The following is an 18,050-nucleotide window of genomic DNA, read 5'->3' on the forward strand; positions in this document are numbered from 1 at the left end:
GGTCCGCCTTTTTTTGAATACCGGGCGTAATTTTGGACGAAATGGACTCAATTTTTTCTTGTTAGTTAGACAACAAAATTTCCAATAATATACAACAAATTTCAGATCAATATCATTTACAGATCCAAAAATATACGTTTTTTAATTTAAAAATTCAAAAAATTTTAGATTTTTGCCGTTTTTTTGCCAAAAATGTGTCTTAACTCTTTTATTATTAAAATAAAATTTTCTTTAAGAACATATAACAATTTTATAGTTTTCTAAAAGGTATCTTTACGCAGAACGCTTTGGCGTAAAAAACTTGTCCTATTTTTTGAAAATGTTGCCACTGCGTCCTTCCGAATATGACCTATTTTTTATCAAAACTTCAACTTTGGGCGACATGTTCTAAAATCCCAAAGCTGGGATCAGAAAACTGAAAGCAGTTTTGGAAACCTCAATAAGTTTTCTATTTACTCCAAAAGTATTTTCCCAGCCCTGAAAGAAATGTGGACCCTATGGGCAAAAAAGTAAAAAATCCCATTTTTGGGATTTTCATTCCTATTTTTGGGAATTGCGGGATGCCCTTTGACCTTTTCAATTTTTTTTTGCATTTTCTTATTTGAAATGACAAATTTAACAAGCGTTGAAAATTTCATTGAGTTTTGTTCATAAATAAAGATTTTGTCATATATTACATATTTGTTTAATTTCTAAAACTATGATTTATATCAAAATTTTAATAGGGTCGCAGATAGCTACAACAATTTAGTCCATATTTATCCCTTAATATCATTTTTTAGTTAGATATGGAAATTCTCGACCCTTTACAAAAAATTGCAAGCCAATATCTCAACTACATTAAAAAATATGTTCATTTAAACCTGTGTCCTTTAATTTCATCTTTTTCATATTTTAGTATTAAGTATGACAGAACATACATTTGGTGTTGAATAAAATATTTGGACAATTTTTCAAAATTATTTAGTTAATTATTTTATTAAAGACTATAACATTGTATATACAATAAAAAAATTATAATTTTATTATGAGCCACGCACAACAACACCTAAATCACCCCACACAAACCACCTTTCCCGCCCACCGAAACATAAAACACAATTTAATACAATATCATCAGTTAGTATAATAGCTATTTTTATTTGAACTGTTTATCTTAAACATAATACAATTAATTCTTACAACCTACTTATATAGTTAATTCCTAACACTACTTATTTTCTATAAAATAATCTGTCATATCGGTATACATATCCAGAAGGTAATATAAGTCCTTTAAATCTTCCTTGTTTTGAGATGATAGAGTTTCATAACAAATCCATCTTTTTCGCAAGATGATATCTTCATTCTGTGATTGCCTGGAGCATTTTCTTGAGCTGAATAGTTGAACATGCTTAAAATCTCGATTCCTCGCTTCCTGGGCTTCTTCTGTTAACCATGGCACAATACTTTGTGTACTGTTGGTGTTAGTTCCCTCCATGGATACAGAGATACAAGTAATTTAGAAATTTCAGATGTATATTCCCCAAATCGATTTCCATTGATTTTATGTTTACTATTCAGTGCCATTAAAATAGTGTTAACTCTTCGAAGCAACTCCTTGTCGATTCCAGTTATTTTTGAAGTAATTTCAAAATCACGAAAAAACCTTCTCGCCGTATTACCGTCATTTGTACTACCGCAACTTGGAAGTGGTTTGTCGATGTTTAATCCCATCTGAACTTTAAATTCTTCTTGGATTCTGCTTTTTTCCGCAGCTCTCAGTTCTTTCAATTCTTCATTATTTTTTGTTGATTTAGTAAGATTCTCTGGCATACTTCTATATTTGAGGTCGTATGCTATGTGTAAAAAGTAATCCAAAAATCGTATTCTGGCATGAAGTGGTGAAATTCCGAAAGACAGGACTTCTTCATTAATACTTCTGCTTTTGTTTACATTTGAGAATTGCGACTTTTTCTCATTACATATTGAGCATCTCCAGAAGGAAGAAGTTTCTGTTATGGCATTGCTGACCTTTCCATCAATCATTGTTAAGCTTAGCTGATATGATACGTTAATAGAGAATTCCTTTATTTTTATGCAAATGGGCTCCAGTGCATTTATTTCATCTTTAAATATTCCACTATATCTTTTGTTGTTTTCTTTGACTCCTTTATATATTCAAATCCAATGGGTCTACAAAAATTTTTTGAACCCGGAGTTGTATTGATCCATATATCTTCAAATGAATTTCCGATGCTTGACGATGATGGATTAAGGGAATATGAACGAATTCGTAATGGCACTAATGATGACATAAATACACTATTGTAGTCTGCTAATGTCCGACTTCCACAAGCTTGTTTGTATTCTGGAAGTGCTGATAAACCGTCACATCCCCACTTACACATTAAGACAACATCACGGTTATGAATTTTCCTTAGTTGGTCTTCTGAAAAGTCTGACACAATTCTTGATCCTGTGTTTTCGAGCAAAGATGATATATCAATACAAGCTTCCACATCATTAACAGCAATAGGTGATGGTAGGATAGTTTGTTTTTTTCCTGGATCGCTTTGTATGATGATAATATATTGTGCCCTTTTTCATGCAGAGCTTTCCTTAATATTTGGTACTTATTTCGACTGAGACCCAGTTCCAACATAAGCGCTATTGCTTCCTCTTCAGTAAAAACAAAATTTTAATCGACATTTCTTTTGATTTCCATCCACAGACTTACATTTTACATCAAAAAGTTTTCAATTTTTGATATGCCTGTTTTGTCTACTTTTCTACTATATGTAGTTTTTATATAATTTGAAATGTCTTCAATTCTTTCTGGCCCTTTTGAAGATACACTCCATAAAACGGAACACAACTCTTCGTACTTTAATGTAATCTTCATTGTAGATTTATTAAATATGGTACTTAAAATCTAAGAAGTTTACTTATATACCAATTCTTGTCATTTCCGATACAGGTATTCCAAAGTAAAAAATTACGAATTGTCTACCTATTAACATTTAGGACTATATTACTATAACCTGTAATTCAGTCATTGATATTTCTTATTAGTGAATGAATCGAAATTATCATTACCTGTATATTCTTACCTACATGATCTTAAACGAAACAGAACGAAATGATCTGTCGAAAAAATTTAGGTAAAAAATAGTTATAAATTTTTGAAAATTTAAGCATAATAGGACCTTTCAATTATAAGGATAAGCAAACAAATAGAAAATAGGTAAATATAAGATTTAAATATGTTCTGTCATACTTAATACTAAAATATGAAAAAGATGAAATTAAAGGACACAGGTTTAAGTGAACATATTTTTGAATGTAGTTGAGATATTGGCTTGCAATTTTTTGTAAAGGGTCGAGAATTTCCATATCTAACTAAAAAATGATATTAAAGGATAAATATGGACTAAATTGTTGTAGCTATCTGCGACCCTATTAAAATTTTGATATAAATCATAGTTTTAGAAATTAAATAAATATGTAATATATGACAAAATCTTTATTTATGAACAAAACTCAATGAAATTTTCAACGCTTGTTAAATTTGTCATTTCAAATAAGAAAATGCAAAAAAAAAAATTGAAAAGGTCAAAGGGTATCCCGCAATTCCCAAAAGTAGGAGTGAAAATCCCAAAAATGGGATTTTTTACTTTTTTGCCCATAGGGTCCACATTTCTTTCAGGGCTGGGAAAATACTTTTGGAGTAAATAGAAAACTTATTGAGGTTTCCAAAACTGCTTTCAGTTTTCTGATCCCAGCTTTGGGATTTTAGAACATGTCGCCCAAAGTTGAAGTTTTGATAAAAAATAGGTCATATTCGGAAGGACGCAGTGGCAACATTTTCAAAAAATAGGACAAGTTTTTTACGCCAAAGCGTTCTGCGTAAAGATACCTTTTAGAAAACTATAAAATTGTTATATGTTCTTAAAGAAAATTTTATTTTATTAATAAAAAAGTTAAGACACATTTTTGGCAAAAAAACGGCAAAAATCTAAAATTTTTTGAATTTTTAAATTAAAAAACGTATATTTTTGGATCTGTAAATGATATTGATCTGAAAATTATTGTATATTATTGGAAATTTTGTTGTCTAACTAACAAAAAAAAATTGAGTCCATTTCGTCCAAAATTACGCCCGGTATTCAAAAAAAGGCGGACCAAGGTATGGTAAATTTTGTATCACTAAATTTTTAAATGCCTATAACTCGGATATTATAAGAGATAAGTAGTATGTCCAAGCATGTTTCTTCAAGATCTCGTAGAGCGCTTTCACACAATATAAAAATCTTTGTATTTGGGTGAAAAACAAAAAAATGGCACGAGTTTAAAAATTTTACATGTCGTAGGTACCCTACTTTGAGCCGCCACAGCGCCGTCCCTGGGGCATCTGCAGGGTTCATCTTCAAAACTTAAACTCGAATACTCCTTGGCTACGTTCACGCCAAATTTTATCCCGATCGGATCAGCCGTTTAGAAATGCCAGATTTATTTCCAAAAAATTTCCATTCTGCCCCACTGTGCCATGTATAAATGTAAATCACTGGAGCGTATGTGAAATGTCTAATTGTGAAAATATAAAGTATACGTCGAATTGAAAGTCTATAAATCATTACAGAAATCGTAACGATATTTTTGTTTTAAATGTGCTATAACAATATTACTAATATGGCTTTATAAACATGAAACCATCCTATATACATTGATATAGAACTGACATACAACACTAGAACTTTTACCTAGTTGTACTTCTTTTATTTTATTATACAATCACACCCAAAAATAGTTTATTTCTTATCTGCCTTGTCTGTAGAATAATCAACGGTCCATAACACAGACTATATACTGGAATATTGTCCAGACTGGATATTGGTCTATAGTTCAGACTATAGGCTGGTTCAGATTATAGACTGGTATATACTATATAGTCCAGACTATATACTAGTCTATAGTCCAGACTATATACTAGTCTATAGTCCAGCCTATATACTAGTCTATAGTCCAGCCTATATACTAGTCTATAGTCCAGACTATATACTAGTCTATAGTCTAGACTATATACTAGTCTATAGTTCAGACTATGTACTAGTCTATAGTCCAGACTGTATACTAGTCTATAGTACAGACTATATACTAGTCTATAGTCCAGACTATATACTAGTCTATAGTCCAGACTAGACTATACTAGTTTATAGTCCAGACTATATACTAGTCTATAGTCCAGACTAGACTATACTAGTTTACAGTCCAAACTATATACTTGTCTATAGTCCAGACTAGACTATACTAATTTACAGTCCAGACTATATACTTGTCTATAGTCCAGACTATATGCTAGTCTATAGTCCTGATTATATACTAGTCTATAGTTCAGACCATATACTAGTCTATAGTTCAGACTATATACTAGTCTATAGTCCAGACTATATACTAGTCTATAGTCCAGACTATATACTAGTCAATAGTACAGACAATATAATGGTCTATCGTCCAGACTCTATACTAGTATATCCAGACTATGGAGTGGTCTATAGTCCAGAATATATAGACTCTAGAGTGTTCTATAGTGCAGACTCTAGAGTGTTATATAATCCAGACTATAGACTGGTCAATAGTCCAGACTATAGACTGGTCAATAGTCCAGACTATAGACTGGTCAATAGTCCAGTCTATAGACTGGTCTATAGTCCAGACTATAGACAGGTCTATATTCCAAACTATTGACTGGTCTATAGTCCAGACTATAGACTGTTCTATAGTCCAGATAATAAAACAGATCTATAGTCCAGAGTATAAGACAGGTCTATAGTCCAGACTATAAGACAGGTCTATAGTGCAGACTATAAGACAGGTCCATATTCCAGACTATAGACTGACCTGTAGTCCAGACTATAGACTGGTCTATATTTCAGACTATAGACTGGTCTATAGTTCAGACTATAGACTGGTCTATAGTTCAGACTATAGACTGGTCTAGAGTCCAGACTATAGACTGGTCAATAGTTCAGACTATAGACTGGTCTATAGATCAGACTATAGACTGGTCTATAGTCCATAATATAGACTGATCTATAGTCCAGACTATAGACTGGTCTATAGTCTCGACTATAGACTGATCTATAGCCCAGACTATAAACTGGTCTATAGTCCACACCATAGACTGGTCTATAGTCCACACCATAGACTGGTCTATAGTCCACACCATAGACTGGTCTATAGTCCACACCATAGACTGGTCTATAGTCCACACCATAGACTGGTCTATAGTCCAGACTATAAGACAGGTCTATAGTCCTGACTATAAGAGAGGTCTATAGTCTAGACTATAAGACAGGTCTATAGCCCAGATTGTAGACTGGTCTATTTCCAGACTATAGACTGGTCTATTTTCATGTTATAGACTGGTCTATTTCCAGACTATAGACTGGTCTATTTTCAGGCTATAGACTGGTCTATTTCCAGACTATAGACCAGGCCTATAGTCCAGATAATAGGCCGGTCTATGGTCCAGATAAATGACCGATGTACAGTCCGGACTACAGACGAGACTAAAGTAATGATTTAGCCCGCTAATAGTTATGTGGTTAGTTATCGGGTAAACATTAACAACATTTCGAACCGCTCACCCCAAACTACAGGGTAATTTGGTGTAAGTATGTTCAGTTGTTGCTTAGTTTCTAAAGTAGAAAATTGTGTTGGCATTTCTACATTTTTTTTTTTTTTTCTATTTCTGTTACATTTACATTTTACTACATTCGTTTCATTTTTCCCACAATTCTTTGCCTTCAGTTAGTTTTTCATTTTTCTAACAATAGCACCAATATGGTTCTTTAATTAATTGTAATTAACCGGGGTGTGGGTTTTCTGCTTTCTGTTCAGTGTTCACATATGGCTTGAGTAATTGCTGAAAGGAGTTATCATTTGCATAATCAAATTAAACACCATAATGAATTTTAATAAAAATGCTATAAAAAGGGAACTTTTATAATTTTAACATGTACATATATATGTCCTAAATCGATTATTTAATTTAATAATATTACTGGTAAATTAAACACAAAATAGAGGGATAGGTTAATAGCAATAACTTTATCTTTCCTAAACCCCACAACTATATCTGCATAAAAGCTATTAAAAATCATTTTAGTTGCTGAAATTAAATATAATTTTAGTTTTTAAATATTTAACATTAAATAAAATTTTAATTCATAAATATTTAACGCACTATAGTATTAAATCTTTAATGTTTGTATTACTTACAACATTCTTAATACAATATTTCCTGACCAACTTTATAGTATTTTACAGTTATATGGAATATTAATTAAAATTCTCTTACAAAAAAAAAGAATGTCTTTATTGAAATGAAATAATTTTGTTCAATGTTTTCATGCTCATTGTAAAGTAAGTCTACAAATAATAGCACAGAAGAAAATTTATTTATTTCAATTTTATCAAACAATTAAGAATAAATAATTGTATCAATAAACTTTCTTAATTGTTCAAAAGAACAATTTCATTATGAATCATACAAATCCCTGGTTAAAAATACTTGCTTGATATTTTTACAGCAACATATTGTTGCAACAAAACTCATTAACAATATATTCGAATGCAATAACAAACAATAAACACCAAAATATTTAATGCATTTTTAAGTCCCTGCAGTTCGGAATGATTGTCTCGAACTAGTGATTTTAAATAATAACTTAGTTTTCTTACTATTATTACTTTTTAAGTACTCTACAGAAGAAAAGGTTTAAAGTAACATTTCTTATAACATTTTGATTTACTTGAGAACATAAGTCAGAGCAATAAAACCAAAAGATGTTTACAATTTTTAAATATGTGTTTGTGTTAATATTTATGTATGCAATCATACAATTAATAAAATGCATTTATTCACCATTTGAGAATACAAAATAATCATGTATATTTTTATACACACAGACATATACATTAAATTTACATACATACTCATGTAAACAAAAAATTAAACATTGTTATATACTGCATTTTGATATAAACGCTCTTACCTTCGTGTTATTGCAATTCTGAGGAATATAATCGTTACAAACACCTTTACAGGCGTGGTGAGGTCTCATAGGGGAAATTCGAAGTGGTAGTGGACAATAATGTTTACGAAAATACTAATGTACGTTAAAATTAATATTTCGGCACTGTTGCCGATGCAGCATGAGTTGATATCACAAAAATAGGATCCAGAAATTTTTTTCAATACTAGAATTCACTTTTTTTCACACTTTCAGAAATTTTCATATTGTCAGAAATGGTAAAATATATTAAAATATTCAGGTCTGTCACACATTTCGATCGGAATGGATTAAATTCTGTATGACTATTCCGATAGATTTTGATTTAGCTTCTCCAAATTCTGAATTATGTAATTAGCCCACAAAAAAAGTCAAATTATATTGATTCTATTTAGAATTGATTCTGTTTAGCTCATCAAATACAGAATTGTATTTGGGTAAAGGTTCTTGTTATTGAAACATTATGAAAAAAACATTAATTACAAACAAATTTCAATTCCCCTTTAAAAACTGAATGTGGTTTCACTCCGAAAAAAATGTTTCGTTTTCATTTTCTGAAGAAGCAAAAATACGGAAATAATTCCGCTTTCGATCGAAATGGAATTCTGTAATAGGCCTGATTTAAAGCAGTTTTTCTCGAAAAATTTTCTAGTTATGCCAGCCTTGTAGTTAATTAGTTAGTTAGTTAGTTAGTTAGTTAGTTAGTTAGTTAGTTAGTTAGTTAGTTAGTTAGTTAGTTAGTTAGTTAGTTAGTTAGTTAGTTAGTTAGTTAGTTAGTTAGTTAGTTAGTTAGTTAGTAGTTAGTTAGTTAGTTAGTTAGTTAGTTAGTTAGTTAGTTAGTTAGTAGTTAGTTAGTTAGTTAGTTAGTTAGTTAGTTAGTTAGTTAGTTAGTTAGTTAGTTAGTTAGTTAGTTAGTTAGTTAGTTAGTTAGTTAGTTAGTTAGTTAGTTAGTTAGTTAGTTAGTTAGTTAGTTAGTAGTTAGTTAGTTAGTTAGTTAGTTAGTTAGTTAGTTAGTTAGTTAGTTAGTTAGTTAGTTAGTTAGTTAGTTAGTTAGTTAGTTAGTTAGTTAGTTAGTTAGTTAGTTAGTTAGTTAGTTAGTTAGTTAGTTAGTTAGTTAGTTAGTTAGTTAGTTAGTTAGTTAGTTAGTTAGTTAGTTAGTTAGTTAGTTAGTTAGTTAGTTAGTTAGTTAGTTAGTTAGTTAGTTAGTTAGTTAGTTAGTTAGTTAGTTAGTTAGTTAGTTAGTTAGTTAGTTAGTTAGTTAGTTAGTTAGTTAGTAGTTAGTTAGTTAGTTAGTTAGTTAGTTAGTTAGTAGTTAGTTAGTTAGTTAGTTAGTTAGTTAGTAGTTAGTTAGTTAGTTAGTTAGTTAGTAGTTAGTTAGTTAGTTAGTTAGTTAGTTAGTTAGTTAGTTAGTTAGTTAGTTAGTTAGTTAGTTAGTTAGTTAGTTAGTTAGTAGTAGTTAGTTAGTTAGTTAGTTAGTTAGTTAGTTAGTTAGTTAGTTAGTTAGTTAGTTAGTTAGTTAGTTAGTTAGTTAGTTAGTTAGTTAGTTAGTTAGTTAGTTAGTTAGTTAGTTAGTTAGTTAGTTAGTTAGTTAGTTAGTTAGTTAGTTAGTTAGTTAGTTAGTTAGTTAGTTAGTTAGTTAGTTAGTTAGTAGTTAGTTAGTTAGTTAGTTAGTTTGTTTGTTTGTTTGTTTGTTACCTCTTGTCCTAAAGAACATACATACGTATACGTGTTATTAATTTGCTGTTACTACAAATATTAAGTATACGCCTATTTCAGAGAAGCGTTTGGAAGTAAAACATAAAATTTTTTATTTTTTTGCGAGTTTTAAATAAAATAAAATTTGTTTCCTTTTATGTGTTAACAATTTTTGTTCTTCATGTTTTCCGATACTTTCGAACCATGTGCAAGATATGAGTCTGAGAAAAATATGACTTTGGGCAAAACTGGAAGTAGTGGTATCCATATATGATTATATTCTTCAGTATTGCACTGTGTTATGTAGTAAATCACTTCGACATGGCACTCCTCTATCCACCATCTTTCATTGAAATTCCTACTGCTACAGTTTAAATCAATGTTTTATCATTTTGATAGATTTATTTATTAAATACAAGAAAAATTTCTACCACTTCATAATTAAATATTATTGCAATTATTTTTTTTTTTTTTTACTTTTTTCTGTCATTATCTGCTTTTAACATTTATATCATTATATAAAACAAATTTATTTATTTAAACTGCTCCTCGTGTAGACGAGTGCGAAAAACGTTAAATAAAAATTAATGACTTTTAATAAAGACATCAATTTGTAATTTGCTTTTATACATAAATATATACATTGGTTGATACAAACAAGTTTAATAAAATTGACATCAACGGACCAATTTAAATTATTTACTTAACCAAATAAAAAAAATTATCATAATTTCGCCATAAATAGTTGTCGAAGCAAATTAAAAAAAAAAAAAAAAAAAACGACAAAAACTCTGCCATTGTATGTCATGGAACAGACATATGGACTGACTTTGGTTGTGTGCATATAGATAAACATAAATTATTTGTATAAGTGTAAATGTCGGTGCATAAAGTGAACTACAAGCAAATAAATTATTGGCAATAAAAATGTCATATCTTAAAATTTTGTTGTAAAAAGAATTTAGTTCGATTCTTACAAACCATCTTAGTTTTGATCTTTACACTCTGACTATAATATAACATTTTTAAAACTAAGAAAATTTTTTATTAGTTTTAGACATATTACACTCTTACACAATCATAGCAAATAAGTTTTATGTTTTATATGCTTTTTTAAAAAATACATTATATTTTTCATTTGCATATTTATGTATGTGTATGCTTTCAGATCAGATTCGTTATTAAATTCCATTTTAATGTCAAACCGATTTGTTTATTTTTTGTGGTTAGTATGTCGTATAAACAAATAACGTCCGCCAATAAGTGTGTATCAGGTCATTGGAATATGGCCAAGAAATACTGTTTAAAGGCTCATTTCTTAATCCTTACTGCAAATACAATATCGCTTTAGTATTTAAAGACTTTAAATGAAATCGTTTTAAAAGTTTTAAGGTGCATATCGTGGTAGTAAGGGTTCCAGTATAAAGAAAAAAGTTTAATTTATCTCTGAAGATAGAAAATTTATAGCAAAATTTTATTTGTAAATACATGTTATTATTAACTTTAATATGACAGCAATCTACTAGCAGTTAAATCCTCCTTATCTACTTTAACAAAAATTTTAATTTAATTAAATCATTTACCACTTACCTTTTGTCATCTGATAACAAAGTATGTTTCCTTTTCTTAGTTGGTCTTCCACAAAACCACGATAAAGAAAAATTATGTTCATATTAACGCCCTTAAACAAATTTTCTACTTAAGCTCAAGGCAATTTCCGAAGAAAAGATTTTTTTTTTTTTTTTTTGTTTTTTTTCTCTCTAGCCATAATCAAAGAAAGCAAAATAGTAAAAAGAAAAGTAGAAAGAAGAAATAACAGATTTTGAAAGACTTGTATTCAGCTAAAATAAAAGAAAAAATACATTTGCAGAGGAAATAAATGAGGCCACAACCTTAAAGCAATGATTTTTATTATTGTTGTTGCACAAGTGGCAGAGTCACCAACCACCAGCCATGGCCAGCCATCCAAAGTACTGTGGCAATAATAATGATTTTTTAATGATTACAATCATAATAGTCATCGTCACCAATGTAAAATGTCGTTGTCGTCGTCATCGTCATTTTCAGCGTCTTAAGCATCGTTTACTTATTAATATAAATAACCTTGTTGGAAAAAGTTAACACACAATCGCTAACAAGCTTATGTAGTAGTACAAAAAAAAAAAAACAAATTCCAGCATTTTGTAGTTCCTATACTATCATGGCCAGCTTTTTAACCACTTCCAAATGCCTCAAATACTTTGCTGAGACAGCACAACCATTTAGCTATATTATTGTTACAACAAGTTTAACAATAATTTATTAAAGTTTACAACAATTTTAATGTGGCACAATTGTGTTTTGTATTGTTGTTTAATTTTTTTTCTTTTTTTTTGGTTCGGTTCCCTCTATTCCGAGTTAAATCCGGTAACACAATATTGTAGTATTTTCCATTTCTTTTTTCTCCTTTGGCTTACAATTTATATTTTTTTCGCTGTTATTTTGGCTTTTATGTTATTTTTTTACATTTTTTTCTCGATTCTTTTCTGTTTGGTTGGGCTTATTCCTTTAACTAGTATTGTTACAATTTTTAATTCGTGTTTTTGGCCATAAAACGTTTAAGCATATTTGTAGGCGATAAATTAACGAAAGTGCGCCACTTAAAGCTTTTTTTAATGACCAACTGGTAAGAAGACATCGTCGTCATCCTTGTTCCCATCATTTCGTTTGTAAGCTCAATTTTTTCGGTCGACAGTTAAGTTGCCTCATAAAATTTAATAAATATGGCCTTGTATGCTGCTGCTTGCTCTTGCCATGACAATAACTGCTGTTGTTGGTATTTCTTTATAATTTTAATGGCCACCAAACGGAAAGAAGAGTTAAAAAATTGCAAAAAACACCCTATAACCTCTCGACTAATAGAAATTGTTTTCTTAAAACGAAATTATGAAAACATTCAAGCCTAGTTTTATATTATTGGAAATCTTTCAATTAATGCTAATTTATAATTTTTTAAAAATAGTTTCAAACAACATCCTGTTATTTTAAGGTATAAAGTAATAATTGTTTTATAACATGTCTAACCTTACCCTCAAAAACCCATACGTAGGGTATTTAAGGCAAAAGTGTAGAACATTAACGCTGGCCAAGTAGAACAACAATTAACGTTAAGAAAAGGTGGTGATTGTTTTGCTGATAATGTGAATGCTTGACAACACTTAACCTGTGGCCGCTATTCGTACTACAACTTTAGAACTATACACAAAAATCATGTGCTTATTTGGGTATCGTTTGGTACAGTGGTTAATGAGGCTTTGTGTGAAGTTAGATACATAATTAAGAATTCTATTATTATTCGTGAGACCTTACATATAACTAGTTTAGAGAATATCATGTATCTTCCTCGTTTTTACACAGCTATAGTTATTAGATCTATGAAGCGATTCATAGTTATGATCATTTGCCCCATTGCCACTTCACCTTATTTTTACGAAATATATGTGATAATTTGAGTAGATTTCGTTAAAGATCCTCTGCGAAAAAATTGACCCCAATCCTAATGCCTACGTCTACAGAAAGCATTATCACGAGACCGCACAAATGGTTTTCATACGTGCAGACGATGCGTAAATTGACTCTTTGGACGAGACTAACAGACTTCTTCTCGACATGCATTTCCCTTGATGACCAATAGGAGCAGGAAAGAATCTTTAATGAGGATAATATCATTTGGGCACTATCAAAATCTTTTAATGAAGCCAAATCAACGCTTTTCATTTGCGTATCAAAGACATCAATCTAAAGTGACTGCTTACATCAAGTCACGACATAGATTCAAAAAGCCCTGGGCTCTAAACAAACAGATCTTTGTGCTTTCATAGACATACAAGGAGCTATCGATAACACGGCATACATGCTTTACGTTGCAGCTGTCATAAGTAACTGGACACTATAAACGCTGACATCCAGAATCATTGAGTTTAACTTAAGTGGAAGATAGAAAACCATTTGGGTTACCATTGGCTCTCCTCAGGGAGGCGTATTATCACCGTTGCTGTGGACACTGGTTATCGAAATTCGTAACGCTATCGGAACAGATGCAACAGACGATTAATCTTACATCCAAGTGCTGTGAAGAATAAGGGCCAACTTCTTAAAATCCACTTTTGTACCATTAACAAGACACAGACTTCTGAAACCCATTGAACTAATGTTAAATGTCTCGACAATTAAGATTTCTGATTAAGTCAAATATCTAAGACTTATTCTCGACAAGGTCCTAAACTGGAATTCTCATATATCCAGTACTATAAATAAAGCCATCCGATGCTATTCGGTAGTACATGGGGTCTCAAGCCATAAAAAGGTTATTTTAGACATTTGATACCATAACAAAGTCCATATTGCTTTAGCTTTGTGGCAAAAAGTTGGCCAGATCACAACTTGACAAAGTTAATCATCTCTATTGTGTCTATATAACTGGGGCTATGAAAACTTGGGCCACATATGCCATTGGCACTATTCTGACTATTCCACCTTTGCATATATGTACTTATTATACCCTACACCACTTTAGTGGGGAGGGTATATTGGGTTTGTGCTGATGTTTGTAACGCACAATAATATTGGTCCTATACCCACCTTAAAGTATACCAATCGGCGCAGAATCATTTTCTGAGTCGATTTAGCTATGTCCGTCCGTCTGTCCGTCCGTCTGTCCGTCCGTCCGTCCGTCCGTCCATGTAAACCTTGTAATCAAACTACAGGTCGCAATTTTGAAGATAATTCAATGAAATTTGGTACATGATCTTCTATTGTACCAGGGACGAAGCCTATTGAAAATGGTTACCATCGGTCCATTATTTCACTTAGCCCCCATACAACTGAACCCCCGAAAAGGGCTTTTAAAACTTGTAATCAAACTACAGGTCGCAATTTTGGAGATAATTGAATGAAATTTGGCACATGATCTTTTATGGTACCGTAGACGAAGGGTATTGAAAATGGTTACCATCGGTCCATTATTTCACCTAGCCCCCATACAACTGAACCCCCGAATAGGGCTTTTAAAACTTGTAATCAAACTACAGGTCGCAATTTTGGAGATAATTCAATGAAATTTGGCACATGATCTTTTATGGTACCGTAGATGAAGCCTGTTGAAAATGGTTACCATCGGTCCATTATTTCACCTAGCCCCCATACAACTGAACCCCCGAATAGGGCTTTTAAAATTTGTAATCAAACTACAGGTCGCAAATTTGGAGATAATTCAATGAAATTTTGCACATGATCTTTTATGGTACCGTAGACGAAGCCTATTGAAAATGGTTACCATCGGTCCATTATTTCACCTAGCCCCCATACAACTGAACCCCCGAATAGGGCTTTTAAAACTTGTAATCAAACTACAGGTCGCAATTTTGGAGATAATTCAATAAAATTTGGCACATGATCTTTTATGGTACCGTAGACGAAGGGTATTGAAAATGGTTACCATCGGTCCATTATTTCACCTAGCCCCCATACAACTGAACCCCCGAATAGGGCTTTTAAAATTTGCAATCAAACTACAGGTCGCAATTTTGGAGATAATTCAATGAAATTTGGCACATGATCTTTTATGGTACCGTAGACGAAGCCTATTGAAAATGGTTACCATCGCTCCATTATTTCACCTAGCCCCCATACAACTGAACCCCCGAATAGGGCTTTTAAAACTTGTAATCAAACTACAGGTCGCAATTTTGGAGATAATTCAATAAAATTTGGCACATGATCTTTTATGGTACCGTAGACGAAGGGTATTGAAAATGGTTACCATCGGTCCATTATTTCACCTAGCCCCCATACAACTGAACCCCCGAATAGGGCTTTTAAAATTTGCAATCAAACTACAGGTCGCAATTTTGGAGATAATTCAATGAAATTTGGCACATGATCTTTTATGGTACCGTAGATGAAGCCTGTTGAAAATGGTTACCATCGGTCCATTATTTCACCTAGCCCCCATACAACTGAATCCGCCGAATAGGGCTTTTAAGTTCATAATTATGTTTAATATACTCATATCTCGACAAAAAGCTGCAGTAACCAAGTTGTATACAAGACTTGATGACCCCCACGAATTCCATAATAATAGGTTCCCATATGACCCTAGCCCCTATGAAAAGCCCCCATCAAAATTTCATTTAAATGTCCACAATTTTATTCAACAATAAACGGCTTAAGTATGTATACCTAAGGCAAGGTACAATTCAACTTAAATGCTTTATTATGGCAACTAAATCACATTATATTTTTGTCAAAGGTGTAGGGTATTATATGGTCGGCCTCGCCCGACTATAATTTCTTACTTGTTAAAGATGGACTTGTAAATCAAAAATTCACCTATCAAGTATTACCAATTTCAAAACTGCTGACTTGGTTGAGCACATATGTAAGTATATTAAAACTATTCATATGAATGACCTATACATGTGGTGACCCAATCATTTGAAGTTATTATACCGGACAGGGAAGGATGAATCAATAAAACATGGTAACAAGAAAATGCTGATAAAGTTTGGTTCACAAACTGGTCCAACAAATACATAGTGAAACATGAGCATGGTAGCAACTTCCGGAAGGCCATCTCCTTGTAAAAATATCCGTCAAAATTGTAAGCGGAAGGTTAAGCTATCTTCATTTCTTCTATATACTTAGTATGTGAAGAAAAGAATCATGGACATATTATCATATGAAGAAGTACAACAAATTAATTTTATGCTTAATCCCTGCCCATGAAGGTCACCTGGCCATTGTCTAGCTAATGATGGCGCTTGTTGCCTATTTATCGCCCCTGAGTCTGTCTTTGGTATTCATTGAGAGTATTCTAAGGCACTAGAAAGCCATAATAGAGCTCAGAAAAGCAAAGCATTTTATAACTCTAAAAAAAAGAAAAAGGTTGATAGGATGATGTATAATACATCAAATCCGAAGAAATGCACTTAGAAAATTGTTTGTTGATAAAAACAAAAAACCTGCTCTATATGAGGTTTTCACTGAATGTATTTCGTCCGATGTTCAGAAACTCAGTTTCCTGAAAGTAATTCCTAAGAATTTTCCAATCAGTGTTCGTGAGTTATGTAATATCCGAAATTATATCACTCTCAAGATGTTTGGATATAATTTCGACGAAAGCTTGACAATGGCAAAGAAAATGGTCTGACTGTCCTCTCTACATGCACAACATTCGTTTGAATCTGCTATTCAAATTTTGTATTGTTGTAATCCTGTGTATTCACTCAGAAAATATACCTTCATATTATCCTAAGAACGTGCTCATTATAAGGAGGCTTTTTGTCCTGCTGTGAGGGTATTCGACTAAAGCTTTCTTCTTTCCAAATCGGTCTTAGATTTAATTTTATCACCTGATATCGCCCTAATTGCTTTCTTGCCGACGGCAAATATGTTAATCCCTGTTAACGTTAACATATTTGTTCTAAACCAATTCACGCTATTAGTACTTATTGGTATTGATATTTACTGAATTCTTTATAATTAAGCTAAATCTATAAAATACAACTTGTGGGTGCTTTTTTCGCAAAACATTAATATCTTTAAATTTTCTATACATTCAAGATTACTTACTTAAAGTAATCCTTTCATAAGCTAGATAAAGGACATATAATAGTAAATAATCTTCATTCCTTTTAGAAAGCTTTTCAATATATTAAAATGATTTTCATCTCTCCAAAAAAGGGACTTCTAAAACACTGTCAATTATTGTTTGTTTTAAAGGTTTCGCTAAAAAAGTTTTTTTTTTTTTGGTTTGGGACGAATTCATTCTCAGTCTATTTTATTTTCTTTAGTGCAGGGGTTGAAATGGAATATTAGACAGAGTTTGTGCAATCTTTATTTATTAGTGCTAATTATAACAGGACTTTTATAGACGCGTACATTACATTTTATTAATCTTATCAAGGCCATAAAAAAGGTTTTTCTTGCCAACAACTCCAGTTGAAAATGGCAAAGAAAAAGTATGTAGTAGCAGCAAGTAACTGTAAGTATGTTTGTTAGATATTTATTATTTTTTTTTGTTGTTGTTCGTTTGTTTATTTGTAAGAGTCAAACAAGGAAGTTGTATAAAAATTGTATAATTTGTAATTGTAGTCGTAAAATATTTTGTATGTTTAATGTTTATAAGTGCTCGTGTTTAGCATTTGTGTTTAATATTTACTTATAAAGAAAACAACAATGTATAAAAAACAAACTAAATACAATAAGGACAAGAATTTATGGTCTTATTTAACCAGTCAACCAGCCGGCCTAACATTC

The sequence above is a fragment of the Lucilia sericata genome, unplaced genomic scaffold (genome assembly GCF_015586225.1).
Source record: "Lucilia sericata isolate MDLA Ls3-8-SP2 unplaced genomic scaffold, ASM1558622v1 Contig001215F_arrow, whole genome shotgun sequence".
NCBI classification, from domain to species: domain Eukaryota; kingdom Metazoa; phylum Arthropoda; class Insecta; order Diptera; family Calliphoridae; genus Lucilia; species Lucilia sericata.